Raw genomic sequence first — 6,353 nt, 5'->3', positions numbered from 1 at the left:
CGATATTGGCTTGGCCTAGAGAATTAGGGGCCTGTCTGGGGAAATAATAGGCTACTCCAGAGGCCTCTCGGGACCCTGAGTACCCTGCAGAGCTCACCTTGATTGGGGTCATTTATAATGAGGTTTACAAAAATGAGCTATAAGACCATAATGTGAATAGACTAATAAGTTTCAGTAAGTAGATTGTCGCCACAACCCAAATCCAGGGATGCACAGCCAGCCCTTCCCTCCCTTTTGCCGGTGACACCACCAAATGCCCACAGGGTTAGAGATCACATGGAAGCGGGCGTTAGAGAAACCAAATACTGATATTTAAAATAGGACAGAGGATGAAGCAGGCCCCTCCATGTTAGAAGTGTCCTCATCTCAGGGATCAGCACCCCACTTCCTTCCACTGACTGGGTCCTCAGGATGGGCTGTGGGCCTGCACCACCATCCTCGCACCTCGCCCTTTCTTTGGCTTCCAGAATGGCCCACCCTTGCCACCCAGCACCCACCCCCACACAGGCCTCTGGTGATTTTACATTTTTTTCTCAAAACCACTGTAACTAATAGCTCAAAGTGATGGACTGGAGATTTTGAGCGCCTGATACAGAAGGGTGTGGATGTGTACAGCACAGCAGCTGCCCAAACCACCCTCGTCCTGGAGCCTTGTGGAGTCTCATGACCGCTGTTTCATAAACAGCTGTTCCTAGAAAAGAGCGGGAGGGGGGAGGGAGGGAGAGTGGGCAGGAAGAAGACAGGCTCTGGTCCCGGGAGGAAGTTCGTAGGGTTGTAATGGAGGTGGGGCCTTGGCAGAAATCAATTCTAAGGTTGCGTAGGGATGGCTTCTTAGTGTACTGAGTGGAGGGGCAGTTTTAAAGGAACGTGAACAAGGAAGGCTGTGTACTGGCATCACTATATGGAACGACAGTCCACATTTATCACTGTCTCCTAGCTGCCATGAAACACATCTGCTTTTGCTTGCCTGGCACAGGGCCCTAATAAAACCACCCCAATTTCCTAGGGCCACCTCTCCCACTCATAGTCCATAGTTTAATGGGCATGGGCTGCACCCCAGGGTGAGCGCAGGACCCAGGTCTGGCCAGCCAGAGCCCAGCCAGTAGCCTGGCTGGAGGATGGGGCCCTGTCAGAACCAGTGAGATTCCCAGACTTTTGTTGGAAAGAGACTTCCTGATAGAATTGCTGAAAAGATGGAGATGAAGTTTGGGGTCAGCTGTCTTATAGCCGTGTAGGAAAAAACCTGCCGGAGAGTAATGCTGACACAGAATAGACAAGAGCAAGAGAGAACATGGTCACGTCCAGTGACTTCATTTGATCCCGGAGCTAAACCCTGGACTTGCCAATGATGTGAGGCAATGAATTCTGTTTTCCTATGCAGGTTAATTTAGGGTTCTGTTAGTTCCCGGGGGGAACCCCAACTAGCACTCCCACTGTGGGACAGAAGACAGGAGACGTGTTCAGGGTGAGCTCCGGCCACGGCAGGGAAGGTCGTTTCTCTGCACCCTCACAGGAGCCTTATGACAGGTGTGGAAGCGCAGTAGTCGGCAAAGTGCCAGGGCTGCCAGCCTCCAAATCCAGAGTTTTTAGTTTCTGTTTCTACAGTAAGAAACGGGGACTAGGGTGGTGATGAGGGAAGAGCCAGCTGAGAAATTCTTAAACTGTTCCCAATTTACCAAACTCATTTGTCATACAAACAGGTGCCTGATCACCTGCATACTATGAGATCAATACCCCAGGGTGCCTCTCTGGTCTCTTTGTGACTGCTCGGGACTGGGTTCACGGAGATGCATCTCTGTCGGTGGGAGACAGCCCAGAGCTCATGGTGTCAGGCCCCCTGGTCTGCCACGGTTCTGCCCTCCTCGGGGCCCAGGATGGCCGCCAGCCACCATCACACTGCCGTCAGGGGAGAGGGGAAGGGCAGTGGAAGGCACACCCTCTCCACAAGCTGACCCAGGGTAATAAACCAGGTGTCATGGTTCCCGCCATAAAGCACAGGACACTGTGGATGCAGATGCCAGAGATACAGTGATGAGCCAAGTGACCTGACCTCAGGGAGCCAAGAGTCTAGTGAGGATGCATGTTAAAGAATCACAAATGTAAAGGTGTGATAATCCTGAGAAAGAGGTTTGGGGGAGAGGGACTAAGGGAAGGAACTGGCGCCCTCAGGGAGGCAGGGAGGCCCCTTGGGACCTGGGGAAGAACAAGTTTAAGGGGAAGAGGCAGGGGAAGCTCAGGAGAGCCTGGGAATGGCCTCTGCCACCTCTCCCCTTGCTCCCAGCCTCCTCCCCTCCTGCCTGCCCACACTGCACCCCCTTTTCTTCAGAGCCCCTCAGGTTCTTTTGCCAAGCTCTTCATCCCCATTTTTTGTAGATTCAGCTACTGAACATATTATAGCACCTCTGCAGAAAAGCAGGACCTTTGGTCTTTCCTGATAAAATGCTACCCTGTACCAATGCACAGGAATCTAGTGTTTAAAGACACAGGCCAGGGACGCCCGGTCCTTGCCTGGGCAGGCCCAGGGAGCCCAGGACGAAGCAAAGGCCTCAGCGACTCCAGACCTGAAGTGCAGATGTTACACATGACCGAGCACTCAGGGCACCCGGCTATTGCCCCTTTTCCATCTTCAGACATCCCAAATGTGTCCCTTGTTCATGCACCAAAATGCCACCAGTAAGCCATGTCACAGGCCTATTCCTTCAAGAGTTTTCTTGTCATTTCAAATGTAGATACACTCATTCTAAGCCTCCATGTATCCCAGATGATACCACTAACAAGTGACAGTGACATCAGACCAAGGATAGGCTAGGGCTTAATGCCACACAGAGCAGCGCCTACCAAAGAAACAATCACATTTTAAATCACGAGCATGACTTACATGTTTTAATGCTTCAAGTTCAAGGACATCGGGGCTATCGCATTTATTATCTTCCTAGTGACCTAGAATGAGGTCATCTACAGCCAATCAGATATTATTGTTATCACCAGTAACGGAATCAAGAGTGCACAGAAATGCTATTTTTTAAAATAAATGTGCACAGCGCCCCCTCTTGAGCGCAGAGGAAGCTACATGGACCGTCTGCTTCCTGTGCGGTCTCCTCTGTTGCTGCCACCACCCTTCCGTGCCCCGAATGGCATGCCCAGGCTGGAGTCTGTCCCGCCCTCCAAACTATCCAAAGCAGCCTCATGGGACCCCCGGAACCAGGACGCCCAACGGCAGGGTCCACTGTGATGAGGCCTGGCATGCGCCTTGCTAGGCCTCTTGCCAATGTGCGGGGATGTAAAGATTGTGCAGACCCGGGACCCCAAAGAACGGACTTTTGCGGCATCATGATAGACGTGGGTGGTGAGTACGACCCTCAGAGACACAGATATGAGCGTGACCAGAGGTCGTTCACGAGACCATGAGCTTCCTGTACCCTGGGAGGCCATGACCCTCCAAGCGGAGCAGCGCTGGACTCATCTGCCTGCCCTTCAGGCACAAACTGCTGGCCCAGTTGCTGGGCACTAGCAAAGGAGACAGCAGGGTGGGCGGCTCTGTGACAAGACGTATGAGAGCTTCATGGAGGAAGTGGCTGCAGTGGAGAATGTGCTCTCCCAGTGGGATAGCCTGGATAGATGCCGACCACTATGCTGAGGGAGGGGATTGCCCAGCTGAACCCCACCTGGAACCAGCCCAACCAACACCCTGAGGAGGGGTTCAAGAGGAATTTCTGCAGAGGCTAGACCTCTACCAACACAGCTGGCTACCAGTGCGGGCCTTGCTGGAAGAAGCCTTGGCCCAGCAATTCCAGGTGGACCCAAGTGGGGAGATAATGGAACTGGCAAAAGGTGGATACCCCTGGTAGGAGCACCTCTATCACCTGGAATCTGGGCTGTCACCCCCAGTGACCATGCCTTTGTTATCTACACTAACCAGGCTGGACAGTGGCCAGGGCGGTGTGTGCCCAAGGAGCTCTCCATTCACGCGGGGGCAGGCTGCCCTGCCGGAACCGTGGCGGGTCTCCGGGAAGAGGCCCAGGACCAGGTTGATGGCACACCTGGCTACATCTTTGTCCGTGCCAGGGGCTTCACTGGTGGGTCCGCACACTAGAGCGTACCCTGAGCATGGCCAGCGCCCAGCACTTCTGCCTCCCACAAATCCCCTCACCCAATAAAATTTCTTCCATTTCAAAAAAGGAGAGAAAGAAAGAAATGTGCATAAATAAAATCGCATGTGGAACATTATGCAATCAGGGAACTTGTTACATACATTTCCAGGGGCTCAAAGGCCAGGCAACACCTTCTAAGCTAAACACTACCTCCTCCCCCTAAAAAAAAGTGTTCTTGGCTCCAAATCTGACACATTTAGGAGATATCGACAGGGCGCTTTTTCTCTCTTCCATACTTTTCCTTTTATCTGGAAAATATCTCGAGTAGAGGACGGCCCATGGTGCCAGCCCAGGTGCAGGACTCAGCCAGCTCCCCTGGTCCTCGATGCTCGCTGTGCCTTGTTGGGAACAAAGAAAAGTGGCTATGGACCCTCTCCTGCTGAGCTCACACAGTGACTTTCAGCCAAGGGTAGAAGAGGTGCCGAATGCCCTCCTCTGGGCTGGGATGGAGATGAGGGGCAGAGAAGCCAAGCTACGCACCCCCAGAGAAGCCCCAGCTAGTGATGGGAGTGTGCGCAGCTCTCTGCTGGTTGGGATGGGAAAGTAGCTCAGTAAACATCAGCTAAAGGGCACTTACGAGAGGGACACTTTAAATGCAAGCCCCAAGACTGCCAGGAGAGCCACAGGAGCTAGCCTGCCACTCATGACAGCCAGAATCTCAGGTCAAAGGAGCTCAGGCAGCGCAAGTGGCAAAGGGGTGGAAAGCAGGAGTCCTGCTCTCGTTGTTCTGCAACTTCTCCCCCAGCAGGGATGGGTTAGTCAGAGGGATCATTCAAAAGTGGGCTGGAAGGGGGCCAGGCACCAACACAGTCAGCTAGGCCCAGCTGAGCAGAACTGTGGGTCTGGGCTTAGAGCCTTGGCTCTTGGCCCTGTCGGACCCAATGCCCCAATTAAAAGTATTTTTAAGTATAGTTTATTGATTATGCTATTACAGTTTTCCCAATTTTCCCCCTTTATTCCCCCTCTGCCCTATACCCCCCAACCCTCCCTCATTGCCCCTGCTCTTAGTTCATGTTCATGGGTTGTACATATAAGCTCTTCGAATTCTGTTTCCTATGCCATTTTTGGCCTCTCCCCTTCTATTTGTCTATTTTATGCCTACCAATTATGCTTCTTATTCCCTGTACCTTTCCCCGCCATTGTCCCCCTCCCCCTCCCCACTGATAACTCTCCTTGTGATCTCCATATCTCTGATTCTGTTCCTGTTCTAGTTGTTTGCTTAGTTTTTGATTTTGTGTGTGTGTTTTTTTAGGTTCAGTTGTTGATAGTTGTGAGTTTGTTGTCATTTTACTGTTCATAGTTTTTGATCTTCTATTTCTTAGATAAGTCCCTTTAACATTTCACATAATAAGGGCTTGCTGATGATGAACTCCTTTAACTTGACCTTATCTGGGAAGCACTTTATCTGCCTTTCCATTCTAAGTGATAGCTTTGCTGCATAGAGTAATCTTGGATGTAGGTCCTTCCCTTTCATGACTTGGAATACTTCTTTCCAGCGCTTTCTTGCCTGCAAGGACTCGTTTGAGAAATCAGATAGTCTAATGGGAACTCCTTTGTATGTAACTGTGTCCTTTCCTCTTGCTGCTTTTAGGATTTTCTCTTTATCTTTAACCTTGGGCAACTTAATGATGATGAGCCTTGGTGTGTTCCTCCTTGGGTCCAACTTCTTTGGGACTCTCTGGGCTTCCTGGACTTCCTGGAATTCTATTTCCTTCACCAGACTGGGGAAGTTTTCCTTCATTATTTGTTCAAATAAGTTTTCAATTTCTTGCTGTTGTTCTTCTCCTTCTGGCACCCCTATAATTTGAATACTGGAGCATTTCAGGTTGTCCCAGAGGTTTGTAAAACTTTTTTTTTTTGCATTCTTGTTTCTTCATTCTGTTCCAGTTGGATGTTTATTTCTTCCTTTTGTTCCAAATCATTGCTTTGAGTCCTGGTTTCCTTCCTGTCACTGTTGGTTCCCTGAATATTTTGCTTTATTTCATTTTGGGAAAAGCCAGTTTCTTTAACTATTTCACTTTGGCCCTCCACTTTTCCTTCACCACCCTCTGGTCTTTGTTTTAGCAGCAACGTCTGGCAGCACGGAGAACTATGCCCAGACCCTCGGCTATGCCCTCAGGAATTCTCCAGTCCTACTCACCTGAAAGCCCAGAGAGAGATGAGGCTGCACTGTGACAACTCAGTCCCCAGCACGTGGCAGTG

The 6,353-nt window shown here is 50.8% G+C and overlaps 1 pseudogene; it reads left to right on the top strand.

The window, feature by feature from the left end:
* Positions 1-3,131: 3,131 nt before the first annotated feature.
* LOC112302978 (MYG1 exonuclease-like) lies at positions 3,132-4,093 on the top strand (annotated as a pseudogene).
* The last annotated feature ends 2,260 nt before the right edge of the window (positions 4,094-6,353 follow it).

Source organism: Desmodus rotundus, chromosome 5 (assembly GCF_022682495.2).
Source record: "Desmodus rotundus isolate HL8 chromosome 5, HLdesRot8A.1, whole genome shotgun sequence".
Classification (NCBI taxonomy): Eukaryota; Metazoa; Chordata; class Mammalia; order Chiroptera; family Phyllostomidae; genus Desmodus; species Desmodus rotundus.
Note: the sequence above shows the minus strand (reverse complement) of the source record. Positions and strands in the feature narration are given on the sequence as shown.